The sequence below is a fragment of the Lissotriton vulgaris genome, chromosome 4_1 (genome assembly GCF_964263255.1).
Source record: "Lissotriton vulgaris chromosome 4_1, aLisVul1.2, whole genome shotgun sequence".
Lineage (NCBI taxonomy): Eukaryota > Metazoa > Chordata > Amphibia > Caudata > Salamandridae > Lissotriton > Lissotriton vulgaris.
Window position 1 is genome coordinate 1,727,270,914 of NC_141691.1, and position 17,240 is coordinate 1,727,288,153.

General features: G+C 49.3%; 1 protein-coding gene across 1 annotated transcript in view; it reads left to right on the top strand.

Moving 5' to 3' along the window:
• The window catches only part of PLEKHF2 (pleckstrin homology and FYVE domain containing 2), a 99,872-nt gene that overhangs the window by 84 nt on the left and 82,548 nt on the right, over nt 1-17,240 (top strand). Inside the window, exon 1 of the mRNA XM_086966023.1 lies at nt 1-51. This exon is cut by the window's left edge and continues 84 nt beyond it. The gene's annotated coding sequence lies outside the window, so the exon portion shown is untranslated. The remainder of the gene's footprint in view (nt 52-17,240) is intronic.

Sequence of the window (17,240 nt, forward strand, 5' to 3'; positions counted from 1 at the left end):
ACAGGCAGAGCCGGGACCCCGTCAGCAGGCGGAAGGCTGGGCGCTCAGCAGGTGAGTTTGGTGCCAGTGCTGTGGTGCTGTCAGGCGGGATGGAACTTTATGGCGCAGGCGGCCCGGGAAGCATCAGTGAAGTTCGGGCGGCCCCGAGCACCTCCACCCGGGCGGGGCGCCGCGCTGGAGAGCTCCGGCGGAGCGGCTGTCATGGAGAGGGCGCCTCGGCGAGCCATTCCTGCCTTTCAGTTTGGCTCCCGACTGCCCCTTACGGAAGACCTCCCCAAAGTTCACTTCATAATAGTGTCGGAAGGAGCGACCCATGGCGGGTCCCTCGATCATACCGCAGGAACGGGTAACAGCAGCCCCGGTTACCGAAAGACACGGATAAAGGCGCTGCAACCAAGTACCACAGTGGAGTTTGTTTACACCAGGGCTGTAATAGTTATTGGTTGTAATCACTGAGGCGATCAACGGTTTAAAAAAGCCGGGTCTGAAGTGCAAGCTCCGCGACGCCTTTCCACTTGGAATCAGGAGTTCTATAGCTTTTAAGAAATGCAATTTCACAAATTTAGTTTAGTTCCGTCAGTTGTACACTGCAGGCATATTTGTAACCGCTAGCGTTCTATAGAAACACTTAACGTTCAGGAGCCATACTGCTATCATTGTCCTGCTTGATGAATATACCTCGTTCTCGTATGTGTGGGTATAACATGCGGTCTGGCACGTTTTGGTCTCTTTGCCAGTGCTGGCTCGTGATTCAGGGTGTGTGTACAAATATTTTGACACGTCTGTAGCAGACACAAACTTTTAATTGGATAGCACACCGAACAAACTACACAGCCATATAGTATATACATTTTACTGTTATTTTTCAGTGCTTTATTTGTGACTTAGTAGCGACACACATCAGGCTACCCGTTTTTATTATTATTTATTTTTATAGCACGGGCGCCGAGCGCATTTACAATGCAATAGGTCTCGCATCTATGAGAGTTTAAGCTATTGGCATTGCAAATGACTTATCACAGGATTTGCGTTACAGAATAAGGCTACTTAACTAACGCTTATTGGAATGTTTCTGCAAGACGTGGGTTAATTTGTGACCCAATGCATTCGTCCGCCCAACAAGAATTGTATACACACACGTATCTGTATTTTCAGGGTTGTAGTCCGACCAATTGTTGACACTAGCATTTGCAATGCAATTGGTCTCGCATTTACGAGAGTTTGAGCTTTGCCATTGTAAATGACAATGCCTTTCATTTATGTGTTGTTTTTAACATAAATAAAAGGCGTTGTCATTTACAATGCCAATAGCTTAAACTCTTGCAGATGCGAGACCTACTGCATTGTAAATGCGCTCGACGCACGTGCTATAAAAAAAAAAAATGGTTAGGAGAGAGCGTGTCCTGACAACAGGCAGGACAAAGCTATTTGAGAAAATAGTAATTGGAGGCTGTAATGAAAGCCTACAGAGTAACAACGCACGTAACCAGGGGTGTCGCCATGGGAGGTTACAAACTGAGAGAAGGCTGTACTAAGGAGGGCCTACTAATCCTATTGACCAATGAACAGCCACAGTTTACAGTGAACAATGAAACAAACCAATGACAAATATGGGTGGAGCTTTAAGTCCCTGCCTGAATACAGCTTGCCTCGCTGCGCATGCGCTGCCCAGGCATGGCCTAAAGATGGGTAGGGTACTATTGAAATCTGAGAGGATTCCCCATCACAGTATGTATGCTTATTGTTGCAGTTAGCATCCCGCTTCTTAAAGATTAAACATGTTGCTAGCATTAGGTAGTCGGACAATAAACTTTGGCAATAGACCAACTCCCATTGCACTATGTACTTCTAGAAACCTTTTGAATTTGTTTTTAGTCAGTGTACTGAAGCAGTGGTGTGAAGATGGACATTAAGTATTGACTTCTTAAGACTATTTGCTTGTTGGCAAAATCAGTGAGTCCTTGCACTTGATAACCATTGATATTGTAGGTTGGAGATGAAGTGGGCATGTACAGGACTAATATTCACCAAAGCCAATGCAGTTTGACAGATACTAACACTTTGTTTTCTTTTTATGCAGTCCTTCATGTGTGGTCGATTCTTTAAGGGTTTTGGAATGTAGTAAATGTTGTTCTTCACTTTAAGGCCTTCTCCGTGCTTTACTTGAATGAAGCAGCTTATTCTCTTATTTAACATTTTTGTTAACGTAGCAGTCTATTACCAATTGGTGTTTGTCTCTCAGTTCCATTTAAATATATTATTTTCTTTACTAGTAGCGCATGAGTGAACAAATATAGGATTAATTTCATATTAAACATTCTTTTACATGTTCCCTCCCATTGGCCACCGTGTTCCTTTTGCTTTACTGCACCATTTATTTATTTATTTATTTTCATGTTTGTACCGCGCTGGCTTCGACTCCCGGGGGAGTATCTCCGCGCCTTTGACTTCTACCACATAGTTTTAGGGGAAGAGCTAATTTAGCAGCAATTTAGTGATGGAACAAGAATGTTTTCAGCATTTTTCTGAAAGGAAGGTGTTCCACACATAGCCTGAGAGTTTTTGGGAGACTGTTCCAAAGGGAAGGTCCTGCTACTGAAAGTGCTTTACTTCCGTGTCTGGCCTTCTTTGCTCTAGGTACACAAAGAAGGCCTTGTTCGCTTGACCTGAGTGATCGAGGGGGTATATGGGGACAAATTTGGTGGACAGGTATGCAGGGCCCATTCCGTTAAGGCTTTTATGTATGGTGCAGCATACCTTGAACTTAGCCCTTTGTTTGACAGATAACCAGTGTAGTTTTTTCAATAGAGGTTTGGAAGGCGTGCGAGGAGGGGCGTTCAAGACCAAGCGGGCAGCCGTGTTCTGGACCACCTGAAGTCTATTCGTGACTCCCTCATTAGCGGATAGTAGTAGGCCATTGCAATAGTCTAGGCGACTCATGACTAGAGCTTGTACCAACGTCTTCCTGGTTGCATCTGGTAAAAGGGGGAACATTTTATGCAGCATGCCAATGACATGGAAGCAGGCTCCCACCACCTGGTTGCCATGTTGTTTGAGGGTAAGTTCCTGATCTAATCGGACTCTCAGATTTTTGACTAATTGTTTAGGCTTAGGCACTGAGCCCAGGTCTTGTGACCACCAGTCAGGAGTCCATAGTAGTTTTCCTCACCAAACAACATGACTTCTGTCTTTCCAACGTTGCACTGCAGGTAGTTGGATGACATCCAGTGTGCCACTGCTTTCGTGCCCCGGGAGAAGGAGTTCCTAATCTCGGGAGTAAAGGTCTTAAAAGGAAAGATGAGTTGCGTATCATCCGCGTAGGATATCGGGACGAATCCGTACGTTCTCATGATGTTAGCCAGGGGTGCCACATATATGTTAAAAAACGTGGGGCTCAAGCATGAGCCCTGTGGCACCCCCTTGGAGATTTCAACTTCCTCTGACCGATACGCACCCATGGTTACTTGCTGGGTGCGGTTTGTTAGGAAACTCCTCAACCATGCCAGGGCTTCGTGCTTCAGGCCGATGTTAGCTAACCTGGCAGTAAGGATGGAATGGGATACGGTGTCAAATGCCGCAGACAGATCCAGTAGTACCAGGATAACGGAGAGGCCCCTATCCTGGTACATGTGTAGATCGTCTGCGACTGACATCAGGGCGGTCTCAGTGCTGTGTTTAGGCCTGAAGCCTGACTGTGAGTGGTCCAACACTCCTGCAGATTCAATATATCTAGACAAGTTATTGTTTACATGTTTTTCAATGATTTTGCCTAGAAAGGGAAGCAGATATATTGGTCTGAGGTTGGTTAGCTCATTCCAGGGGATGGTGGTGTTTTTCCTGAGCGGCTTAACCAGTGCCTTTTTCCATTCTTGTGGAACCTGCCCAGTACTTAGTGAGCGGTTTATCAGCTTCTGGATAGCCGGTCCCAGATCCGCTGCCAGTGTGGGCATAACACGTGCAGGGATAATGTCCATCGGGCAACCACTCTTTATCTGGGAGATGAGTGCTAATACTTCCTCAATCGGAATAGGGGGAAATGCAGAGAGTAAGTGAATGGAATACTTTCTTCCTTGCAATACTTTCCTTTCTTTTAGGCATACTTTTCTTCTCTTTTGTGACTCATCACCCATTGCTTCTTCGCATGCTGAACACGTCGTGGAATTCCATGAAGCCATTGTCTCGTTTCCTATATTACCTTTCTCTGACTTTTATTGGCAGACATATACCTGCATGCTAAAGTTTGTCTTGTCAACTTCTTCTGAATTAATGCTTGTCTCTATCTTTGTCAAAAGATGATCAGCTGTCGCTGCCACTATTAAACACTGTTTATCATCCTTGTCAGACTCTTCCATCATTTCCACCGTGGTACTTGCTCTTTCGTTTCTCTCCCCATGTACCTCTCTGCGGCAAATCCATCTCACCATAGTCTTTTCATATGTCCTCATAGTGCTGCTAAACATTCTTCTTCCCCTTCCTTGCTGCCCTCTTAATCATGTATTGCCTCGCTCTGCTGAACTTTTCTATATTTCTATCATATTCATAATTTCACTCTGTAAGGGCATGGTGGTTAGCCTGGCCCTCCCTATCTACTGAAAAGGTCTCTGCGACAGTGTACCCAGTACCGAACCACCTGTACTGGAAGCCATAACTTCTACACCATGAACTCCCTGCTACAATCAAGTCGTAGCTGATGCAGTCACAACCTATTATAAAATGAGCATTAAAACCAATACAGCTATCCAGCAACTTTGTTCCGTTATCTTCGCTTTAAACTAAACTAATGCCCGAAGTCAGACCGAGAATCTCTATAAAAACGAACTTTATGTAGTCAGTATGTTTTGCAGGATCTCTGGCCAAGTAAAACTCAACGTAGTTGTCTCACTCCTACTACCACCCTCTGACTTATAAGAAAAATGTTTTCACCCTCAAGTACATAAAGAGCCTACTTACTTCTCTGCTCTTCACTTGGTTCAGGGATTAAAAAGTCTGCCCTTTACTTGGTTCAGGGATTGAAGGGTCGGCCCTGTGATTTGTTGCAACCTTCCCAGGTCGACCTTCTTCACCTGTTGAGGGCTTCCATCTGTCCACATGTAGCTGAATCCATTAATGCTGGGTTGCTGGTGGAAAGGAGCAACAAATCACTTAGATGCTGGGGAAGGCAAGTTTGCACTCCCTCCATAAAGGCCCCTGGGGAGTGCTGGTGTCTCTATACCGTAAAAGTGAATGACAGTATGCTATCTACTACTCTTGTGTAGGGTGGCGTGTCTGCCACAGCAAACCCCTGAAAGACCTTCCTGGCACTGCATGTGCACTCTTTTACTACAGGATGTGTGTATAGTGAAGCATAATGCCATCGTTCTATCCCTTTCCTGGATTCGAGTTTCTGCCAGTTGTCTCACAGGCATTTTCTGAGTTGAGGCTTCCACTGTCAGGATATAATGTTACCTGTCTGTCACTTGCGTAAAGGAATTATGTTATACATGTTTCAAAGTGCTATTATTATATATTTTGGCCCACTGATATTGTCTATTAGAAAAAGGCATGCCAGATGTGATGTATCAGGTGTGTCAAGTGGAAAGGAAAAGGTTCTGCTTTTTGAGAAAGATTATGTAGGACAGATATCCGTCTCTGGGAGCGGAATTACTTCTTCAATGATGGTTCATTTTCACTCAAGCGCATTTCTGCCCATATTTTATTCATCTTTATTTGTGGTGGGATATCTTTTTTTGTTCTCACCTGGATAGTGTGACCAAAATGAAGGAATTCACCAAGTACTTTATTTCTAAATTACGTTAGATGATATGCAGTAGGTAATCCTAGTAATAATACATATCAGATTGCTGTGCTTTAAACTCTTTGGTTTTTGCAGTTTTGTGGACATGCTAAACAATTACCAAATTGTTGTGCATTTTCGATGTTTCTTCAGGGTTGAAAATTAATTCTTTATGTGGAACTTTCTCCTATTATGTATATTCCCCGTTTCCAATTGAGATTTTTAGTCAACCTGCCATTATTTCTCACCTCAGACAGTGCATGCACTGTTGCTTGCAAGACATTTTGTTAATTAAAAGGGGCTTCTTGCCTGGCCATTGTTTACCATTGGTTAGGTTCATTGTCACTCTTGTTTTCTGGCTCGTGATTGGTCAGCATATGCCGGTTTCATTTTCTCTTCATTTATTTCTCACTTCCCTGGAGCATTGACCAAGTATTGAGTGCTTAGTTAGAAATCACACGCTGGTGAAGAGAACTGTTTTTACTTTCTTCCTAGTGGCTTTTGATGAATGGGGGGTAATTTGTAAAGGGAATGTTTTTTTTTTTTTTTTAACCAAATTATTTTAGTTTTGTAAACGCAGTCAACTTTGAATTTGAATGCCGAATACTTTCCTTTTGTGTGCCTGTCCACTTTTGCTTTTTCCATAATTTCCTGGAACCCAGGTGTTTGTTTTTAGAGCGTCCATCTTTCGACTTTGGCGCTCTAGTGGTGCTTTGCCACTGGTATTTAATAAGCCATACACCACGGACACCCCGCTCGTGCCATGTGCTAGCCCATCTGTATCCAGAACGACACCAGCACTAGCCACGCTGTCCGTTCACGGTCAGGTACCCAAATGTTATCTGCATTTTGAAATCATTAAATGATACTGCTAGGCATTGTGATTTAAGTTTGTCTCCTAGTATTATGAAAGGTCCCTTGGTATGTCTCAAATGTAAATCGACTTTTGGAACCTTTCCCTACTCTTTAATTCCTTCTATAAAAAAAGCTGGAAAAAAATCGCTGTGTAATAGTCTTATTAATGCCCGCTTTCTATGTAACCATACTCCAGAAATTCATGACCTACTCCTGGACCTATGGTTGTACTTCTTTTTCATTACCGAATCATGGTTTACGGAATGGTGTACATGTACGTTGTACATGCCTTACCTTTAGGATACACCGTTCTTAGGACAGAACAAATTTGTGCAGAGTTGGGCTGGCAATCATTTTTTGTGACTTCCTCCAATGCCAAACATTTGATCTAGAGTCCCTGAAAGGGGCAGAAAGTCTTGGATTTTGTGTTCCTCTTAGTCCCTCCTTGGCTGTTGCAGGAGGGCTTAATTATTGGCCCACTGACCCAAGCTCTATTTATTTAGCTTCTTTAGTATAAGCAGTAGCTCTCCTTGTTCTTCGCTATGCAAATGTGACCATCCTAGGAGATGTTAACCTTCTTTTGAAATGTAGTAATGATCCTAATGTAGCAATTTTATGGACACGTTAAGCACTTTTGGGCTCCGTCAGTTGGTGGCACTACCTACGCACTCTGCAGGCCACTCTCTATATGGGATTTGTTCTAATTTTTATTATCAGAAAGTTCAAACCCCCCCCTTCCCATCCGGTGGATCTGGTCCGATCAAATGTTTATCCCTTTTAGCATACACCTGCAGTCGTCTTGCAGCTTCCTATCCCCTTAGTGTCAGCTCCCCAACAGTTTGTAAATGGGCTCATCTGTCAACCGACACCAAGTTGTCTAGTTGTGCATCGGCTTTGATACCTGCCTTGTCCGGTTATTGAAAGGAGGACACTCTAGCTTTCAAGACCTGGATTATTCAGGTCACCACTAAAATAGCCCCGAAAAGACTTGTAAAGAGGGAACAGAATTTTCAGCCCCTTGGTATACCCAGGCTTTAGCTGACTATCATCTCCATTGCAAACAGTTGGAGCGGAAGTGGAGGAGAGGCTTACAAGGCTGATGCCCTATGTCAGTTTATACCGGCCTTGAAGATTTATCATGGCCATATTAAGATGGCAAAAAAGTAGTATTTTGTAAAGCAGTGATATAAAGTTCAACTTAATAAAAAAATCTATTTTCTCAATTGAGAAATCATTTTTTACAGCCAAAAGCTATGACTAAAGATATCTCCGGGGGGCGTGGCCAAGATGGCAGCGGAGTAGGACGTATTTTTCAGTCTCTCTGGCGCCGCATTTTCTTAGCATTGTATATCGCCCTGAAAGGTGCCCATCCAAGCACGGAACAGCGGTGCCCGTTTCCCTGGGGCTGCCCGACGGCGATCAGCGGCGCCATTTCCTGAGTTGGAGCCAAAAGCAGAGGAAAGGCACGGTGCGGCCCAGACGAGCGGTGAGCCAGGCGGGCCTCGTGGCTTGCGGAGTGCGGGGGCCTGCACAGCTGCGGAGCAGACCGGGCTGTCCAGCAGTGGCGGTGGGGCCGGTGAGGAGGTGACGGTGACGCTTGTAACGATTCTTAGGTGTCCTTAGCCGGGAGCAGTGAGAGCGACAGCTGAGTGCAGTGTAGCGGAGAGGCCCTGCTGAGACGGCGGTGCTCGAGTCTGCAGAGAGGCGGGTGCGGGCTCCGGAGCTGCCTGGAGCCCGTCGGAGGTGTTGTTCTTCCCTTCCCGGCTCTTGCAGGGCCTACAGAGGTGAGGAGTGGGAGAGGGATTCCCCGGGGTGCCTGAGATCCGGTCGGTGGAAGGCACCGGGCTCCGGAGGCCACCTGCCGGTGGGCATTAGCAGACGGAGCAACGTACCTGACTTGATGGTGGGCGGCGCGGTGCAGACGGTGGCTTGATCCCTCGCCTGCATCCCCGGGGACCTCTGGGAGGGCGCCTTGAGTTGAGGTGAGGCCCCTTCCCCGCCCCTTTGCCTTGCTTACGACGGTGCCCGGCGACAAGTAGAGGGTCGGTGGGCCCTGAGTACCCTTGCCTCTTCCCGCCTACGCAAAGAGCCCTTTCCCGCCTGGACTATACGGGTGGCTGTGCTGGATATTGCCTGCTGTGGCCCAGTGCCTCGCTTGCAGACGGCGCTTTGAGACGGTCCATGCTGCCTTGCGTGATCGACTGGTACTCCCTGGCGCTTGACGGGGGTTTATTGGCCTGTCCTGGGCGAGGAGATAAGGAGCATTGAGGAGGCCTGGTGGGCACGGCAAGGCCTCATTCCCCAGTTCTAGCACTAAGCGCGGCGGAGTACAGAGCCTGGAGGGGGGACGGCAGGCCCTCGCACTACCTTTCTTACGACCGGCCTTGCAAGAGGTGAGGTGTTGGCAGGTGACTGCCTGAGCAGCCAGTAGATCGGTTCGCAGATCGGCGGACAGCACCAGAGGTTGGTGGTCGACGGGCGTGCTGAGTTAGGCGGTGAGCCTGGCCCGGAGGAGAGCAGTGCGGCCTGGTTTGGCGTGTGTGCCCTTGCTTGCAGCCTGGGGGCCTCAATAGGCCTACATCCCGAGGAGCACTGCGGAGGCCTGGTGGGCACGGCAAGGCCCTAGTTCCCGCATTAGCGCCAAACGGAGCGTGGAACGGAGCCCGGAGGGGGGGTGGTAGGCCCTCTATACCCCCTTCCTTGCAACCCTCATTACTGCCTCCCGCCTTGAATCTCTGCTTTCCTCACGGAGGGTGCAAGGGCGATTGTGCTGGTCTTCCCGTGCTGGGGGCCGGTTGAAGTGATTGAGAAGTACGTATTGGGCAGGCCGCTGCTGCCGTGGTGGTCCATCTACGAGAAGGTAGGGCTGTGATCGGAGTGTGCCGTCTGTACCTGTTTAGACCTGCGAGGTGGGGGGCCGCGAGAGCGCAGAGATCCCTGGCTGGTCCCTTGCGCCAGAAGGATCCGATTGACCGGGTGTGTCACGAACACGCTGGCCGCTGTGGGTGGACTGAAGCAGGGCGCCCTCCGCGATGGCAGACCTGACAGGGGTGCTTGGACATTGGCTGGAGCTCCCTCCATTGTTGTTCTGGCTGTGAGCTCCCTCATGTGACAAAATGGCGGCGAACAGGATCAAGAAGGACAAACTGCTGAAGGAGAGCGCGCAGAAAGCCGCTCTACAGCCTGCCTCGCCAACCGCCGACAAGTCCCCACGGCGGTATGACACCGAAGCGCCTGCAACCAAGCTTTCATGTTAGAATTATTCGCAGCTATTAAGGAGGACATTACTGAACTGCGCTCCCAGCTGGCGTCTGATCTGAGAGAGTTGCGGCGAGACGTGGATTGCGTGGGGGAGCGAGTCGCGACACTGGAGGAGCATGATCTGGGGACGGCGGACGACATACTTCGGCTTCAGCAGGACGTAATATGTCTTACGGAGCAGAACCTGGACCTGCAGGACCACACTGAGGACCTAGAGAATAGATCTAGGCGGAATACCATCAGAATTAGGGCGGTCCCATGGAAAGGCGAGGGAGCGGACCTGTGGGAATATGTAGAAGCTCTCTTTCGGCACATCTTGAAAGAGGAGGACCGCGCTGGCCTGCCGCGGGGTCCCAAGGCCCCTCCACCTGATATATCGGTGTGTGTGCACGATTTTCAGCTCAAAGAATGGATTCTCAGAGAGGCACGCGACCTCGCTCCCCTTCAATTTCGAGATCACCACCCCATGCTGTTTCAGGACTTTGCGGCCTCTACTCTGGTCAAACTGAGAGATTTCAAGCCTGTCACTAACTATCTAAGGGAGCAGAGTTTCCCCTACTCGTGGGGGCACCCATTCAGGCTTATATTCAAATGGAAGGCCAAGCTGATCCAGGTCCGGTTTCTGGAGGCGGCTTTTTGGGTCTGGATCGGCCCACTACCCCGACTGAGCCCGGCGGCTCACCCAACAGGCGACTGTGGCGTTCCACGGAGTAGCAGAGGGTCGGCAAGCCGGCATCGGTGACAAAACCTGACCTGTCAGTAAGCCTGCGGGAGTGAGGAGCTGCGGTGGCTTCTTTGGCGTTGGTGACGGACGCTCCAGGGGGCACGTGAGAATCGGACCCTTCGCTCGGCCCTAACAGGGCCTATAGCTGGCGCCGCAGGAGACTGCTCACAGGTTCTAGATGAGTAGTATTTTCGTGCCCTTATGTGGGGAGGTGTCCTGTATCAGGAACTGGGTGGAAGGTGGGTTGGAGCCATGTTCCGCTGCTGTTGGGGCCTGTTTAACGGACTATCGTTTACTCCTTTTGCTTACACTGTTGGGTCCTGTGTTTCTGGGGTTTTCTTTGTCTTGGGGTAGGGGGTGTTCTGGGCGGGGGAGTCAGGGGTGGGTCCGCATCAACTAAAGGGGGTTCTGAGTAGGCCCTGGACGGTCCCACATCGATGTGCAGGGGGCCTGAGGGGGGTCCTTTGGAGGATTGGAATGTTTTGGCTATGCAGTGTTAGTCTAGGCGCAGTACTAGGGGTTAGCGCTGGCCCTCTGATGAATGCAGAATGACCAGGACTTTGAAAGTGGTGAGTCTCAATGTTCGGGGTCTCAACCCGGTGAAGCGGGCTGTGATCCTATCCCTTTTAGAGGGCGCAGATAGTGATATGTGCCTCTTACAAGAGACACATCTCCTTTGCTAAGGATGTCCGGCGCATGCGAGATAAGAGCTTCCCTCTGCAGCTTTGGTCCTCTGGCCCGAATAAGAAACATGGGGTTGCGTTACTGTTTAGTGCCTGTATGCATTGTAAAGTGCTTTCCCAGGTAGTTGACATCAGAGGGAGGTTCCTGGCTGTGCGGGTGCAATGGGGAGGGGCGATCTTTACGATAGGGTCTATTTATGCCCCGAATGTCCAACAAGAATCCTTTCTGCGTTCAGCCCTCGCCCAGGTACTGGCGTCCCCAGATGCACTGATTTTGTTGGGTGGTGACCTCAACCTTGTGATGGAGGGGGGAACAGATAGATCGGAGCAGCGGTCAGGCCAAACGGGCGCTTGGTCGCAGGACGGGAGACAGTGGCTTTCCGAGGGGGGACTACATAATGTGTGGCGCGCCCAGCATCCCCAAGAGCGCGATTACACCTACTACTCTGCTGCTCACTAGACCTATGCGCGCCTAGATCACTTCTTAGCTTCATCCCCATTCTTGCCTTACTTGTCTGCTGCAGATATCACGCCACGCTCCCTCTTTGATCATGTGCTCATATTCTTAGAGGTATCGTTTAACAGCGCCCGGCCGCCTTTGGCGGGCTGGCCCCTTCGAGACTCCATGCTACACTCTGACTCTGTGGTGACGAAGATTCGTGACACTATTACTCAATATCTGGCAGAAAATAGGGTGGCGGACACTCCGCTGGCCTCGATCTGGGAAGCACTGAAATTAGTGGGAAGGGAAGATTTTATAGCGCTCTCGGTAACATACGCTAGACTGTGCAGGGAGAAGCGAGCAGAGCTATAGGGAGATGTGCGGGGCCTGGAAGCAATACACAAGAGAACCGGGTTGCCTCGGTTATGGAGAGAGCTCGAGACGAAAAGACGTATGCTCAAACACCTGGATCTTGACAGAGCGGCACATGCACTACTGCGCTTGTGGCACAAGTTTTTCCTCTACCTGGATAAGGGGGGTAAGATGCTTGCACATAGGTTTCGAGAGCGGTCGCAGGCGCACACAATTCAAGCAATCAAAGATCATCGGGCGCGGACCCACACCACTGACGCTGACATTAACACCTTTCGCCACTTTTACCAAGCGCTCTACCAGAAGGAGGGAACGGCAACTGAGAGCATACAGGAGTATCTTGCATCCTCGGGTATTACACCTTTGTATTGAGACTCTGCTGAGGCGCTGAGATACGAGTGGAGGAGGTTATCTCGGCCATTGCGTGGCTGAAGCTGGCCAAATCGCCCGGGCCAGACTGGTTCTCAGCTATCTTTTACAAAACGTATTGTAAGGAGCTGGCTCCTATCCTGACTCGCCTCTTCAATTCTTTCCTCAACACCGGGGTGGTCACTCCCTCCATGACTGAAACGGTCATAACGGTCATTCCCAAACCAGGGAAGGATCCTACGGAATGCGGCTCTTGTAGACCAATCTCACCCCTCAACATTGACGCAAAATTATTTGCGAGTGTTGGCTGCGAGGCTTAGCCCTTTGATGGATGGAGTGATCGACCCTGATCAAGCAGGGTTTATACCAACTAGACAGGGGGGTGATAACACTAAGAAGTTGCTCCACCTACTGGACCCGGTACACCGCTCCAGGTCTCAAGCCTTTTTGCTTTCTATCGACGCAGAGAAAGCATTCGACTGCGTCGACTGGGGCTACATGTTCGAGGTACTACGGGCTTTGGGATAGGCAATAACTTCCGGCGGTGGATTCAGTGCCTCTATGCGGCTCCTACAGCTGTGGTGCGGGTGAATGGGTGTTGGTCTGCCGCCTTCTCTATCACTAGGGGGACGCGGCAGGGGTGCCCCCTATCCCCGCTGCTCTTTGCGCTCTATATGAAGCCTTTCGCCCAGCGCGTGCGCTCCCACGCTGATATTTCGGGGATCCATTTCGGGGCTGATGACCATAAAGTCAGTCTGTATGCAGACGACGTCATCTTGGCTCTAACTAACCCCCACCCTTCTCTGCGATGTCTATCTGCTGAACATTTGGCCTTCCAAAATGCAGAAGGATTTAAAGTCAATTTTTCTAAATCACAAATTCTCAATGTCTCGGCTCCGGACGCTGATGTGGTAGACCTGCAGAGAGACTTTCCCTTCCAATGCCTCCAATCTGACGTCACGTACTTTGGTATATAGCTGGCCCGACCCTTCCCAAGACTCTCTCCTTGAATTATTCTATATTGGCTGAACAGGTCACCAAGACACTGGCCAACTAGTCCCGCCTTAAGTTGGCCTGGTTCAGGAGGTTGGCCGCTATCAAAATGACGATGCTGCCCCGCATTCTTTATCTTTTTCAGATGTTGTCTCTGAGTCCACAGCCGGGCATGCTGCGGAGACTTCAAGGCCTCCTCAATAACTTCTTATGGAACCACAATAGGCCTCGCTTTGCATTTGCCGTGACCACTACTCCGAAGGCCGCTGGTGGGCTGGGTTTCTGCATACTTCCAGGCATCCTGTCTTAGGTACATAGTCGAATGGAATAGGCTTTTGTCCAGTAAGCACTGGAACTTTTTGGACCAGTCGGCGGCTGGATGTAATATTTGGCAGGAGCTATGGCTACTGCGCAAGTGTAGGGCATGAGGTTTGTTTTCCTCCCCGGTGACTTCGCCGACACTCAAAGCCTGGGATCAGTTGGCGCTGCGTAAGGGATGGACGTCCTTCCCCTCCCCAATGACACCCATAGTGGATAACCCTGGCTTTCCGCCGGGTTGTGCATCACCGGTCTTCCATCGCTGGCGAGAGGAGAGCTGCAAACTGGTGGGTTCGCTCTTCGATCTAGACGGGCTGATTCAGTTTCCCACGTTGCGCGCAGAATATTTTCAGTTGCACAAGGAGGACACGTTCTACCATGCACAAGTGGCACATTGGGTGACCCAACCGGCCAATGTAGTATTCATGTCGCAGCCACTCACAACCTTTGAACTTTGGCTGGTATGCAAAAAAGATGACCGGAGTCTTATCTCAGAGCTTTATGCGATGATTCTACGCTGGGGGCCTTTTCTAAAACTCCTGTCCAAAGACCTGCGGGAAGTTACATGCCCGAAGTACTTGCAAATCTTACAACTTATACCCCTGGAACCTGTTTGGGCCACACCAGGCATTTGAAAGATCATGGCATGCAGTCGGACTGAGTGGATGGATCCGTGGGGATAGTTAAGATGTAGAGAAGCTGATGCGGAGTGGGGTGGGTCTCAGAGGTGGGGGGGAGGGAGGTTTCAGACTGGTTCAGGGCTGGGGGGGGGGCTTGTTTTTCCTTATGAAATGGTGGCTATGAATCAGGTGGGGCGGTGGAGTTTCTCTATTTACGCGGAGTCGATCTCCGAGGATGTAGACCGAGACGCTGTGTCTTGAATCTGTGTATCCGCCCTGCCGGCAGGTTGATGTAGGCAGCTGGGCTGTGCTCTGAGATGTCCTTGCCGCATAATAAACAAGCATTTGCAATGCAATAGGTCTCGCCTTAAAAAAGTTTGAGCTATTGGTATTGTACATGACAATTTTTTTATTTATGTTTTGATTTTGAAAATAGCGAAATTAATAGCTTTGTCATTTACAATGCCAATAGTTTTAACTTTAGCAAATGTGACACCTATAGCATTTGTAATGATGTGGTGGTGTCCCAGAGGGATGTGGTGGTGTCCCAGAGTGATGTGGTGGTGTGGTGGTGTTTGTGAGTGGTGTGGTGGTGTCTGTGAGTGGTGTGGTGGTGTCTGTGAGTGGTGTGGTGGTGTCTGTGAGTGATGTGGTGGTGTCTGTGAGTGATGTGGTGGTGTCTGTGAGTGATGTGGTGGTGTCCCTGAGTCATATGGTGGTGTCCCTGAGTCATATGGTGGTGTCCCTGAGTCATATGGTGGTGTCCCTGAGTCATATGGTGGTGTTCCGTGAGTGATGTGTTGGTGTTCCGTGAGTGATGTGGTAACAAAGTCCTTAATAGTGCTCCTTTTATATAACTCAGAAGGATGAAAGGCTGAAGGAACCTTCCACTTTATGAACCCGGATCGACACAATTTAAACAGAGACCGACATCTGCTGTGGATGTATTAGTCAATGAGTAACCAGGCCAGCTCTGCAATTTATATTTGAAATGGTGAAACACTGTCATTAACTATCTGCTCTTCTTTTATTTGCTAAAGAGAGTAATAGAATGTCCAGTTTTTAGGTCGAGTTTACTCGAACCTATTTTTGTCAACCCAAAAAATTCCTTTCCTAACAGGCGGATTCGGTGGATTTTGGACAGTGCACGAGAGAGTCACGTGACTCATCGTGGACGAGCATGCCCAGCCTTCCCACTGCCAGCAGCATTTCTCCACGGCCGCCAGGCCACATCAAAGGCTTCCCCAGCACTGCCCCGCCCATCAATCACCCTCCCCCGCCAGCAGCTCTTCCCGCTCCGACCCCTGCTCTCCGCCCCCTGCTGCATCAAAGGCTTTTTTTTGTGTGTATACTTGCATTTGTAGTTGGAGAGACTTTAAACCCGCCCGCCAGCACCCCCTGCTGTACTGAATCACTCAGCGGCCTGCTGTGGACATCTACCGTCTCCTGGGACACCCTGGCCGTCTGCTACGTTTCCTCACTAAAACCATCCCGCGAGCCCTGTTACAAAATGAACTTCAAAATCGGCGTCTAATTGGGAATTTGCACATCGGTCCTTATCGCCTGCCCCCAACCCGCCATTCAGTTTACTCACTATGTAGGGAGAAGGGATTTCACTGAAGTCCAAATCCAGACGTGACGAAAGTGGAGGGCAAGTTTAGCCACCGTTTGCAATTTGCCTCCTCGCATGGTCTTTTGTTGTTTACCGTAACTTTCTGACCGAGTTTGCATTGGTTTAATTAACAATCGCTTTCCTTCCACTTCTTGATTGGCAGTTACCGGTTAGTGACAGGATTTAGAAGGATGGCATGCGAGAGCGGGGCATACTGCTTATTTCATACAAAATTACTTCCACTGTAAACTTCAAAAGGCATTTTGCGCAAACTATGTAAATACTGAAACGTGCAGTCAACCACGAGGAAGCGGGTGTCAGACGTAATAATGGAAAACCTCAAGTTAAAAGCTTTGTTAACAGTGCAAGTTGTTAGGACGTAGCCCCGGGACACACACATACTTCCAGCAGGCTGCTGCCACCTACCCCCATCGCTCCACTTTGCTGTAGGCCATTGAAACATCCGGCGGAAATCTGAGCTCCTCGCAGAAATACACAATTACCTGCAAATTGGCCGGCGTATTTGCAAAGAAGTCTAGTAAACCACACAGACAAACATAATTACAAAGGGAAAGCTCTGGACAACACGCGCTCGTTCAGACGTGTTCAAGAGACGCCAAAATCAAACGCCAAAGTTGTAGGGCAGCTGCAACTGCAGCCAGCTGATGCAGGTGACATATGGCTTTGATACAGCCCAATTTCCTCAAACACTCAGAAAATCCAGCAGTTTACAGGACCTGGGATGGAACTCAGAAGGGCACTTTCCACACATGTCTGGGCACGTTACTGCATGCACTGAAAGTGTTGGTGCACCATCAGGCAAAATACATGGGATTACATACTGCATGCAGCAAAGCATGTAACTCAAAAAAGATGCAAACAAAAATAGCTCAGTATGAACAGTGGAAAAACTGTCAGACCGCAATCAGCAGCCACAATGTGCATACTCAGCCACGTGGCTACTGTTCTGTTGGCAGGCACTGGTACTGCTGTCCAAGGACACGAATATCAGCCTCCCCCACCCCCCCCCCCCCCCCCCCCATCCGACTTGCAAGTAAGCCTGGCTCTTACAGCCCGACGTTCGCCAGCGTGCTCTTTGCTCCCCCGCCCCCCCTCCCACCAGCTGTAATGAGGCTCCTCTGTTTGCACTCCCCCCTGCTGCTCACATTCCACCCTCCCTTTTCCTCAAGCCCTTCTCGAAACCTTTGTTTTCAATCA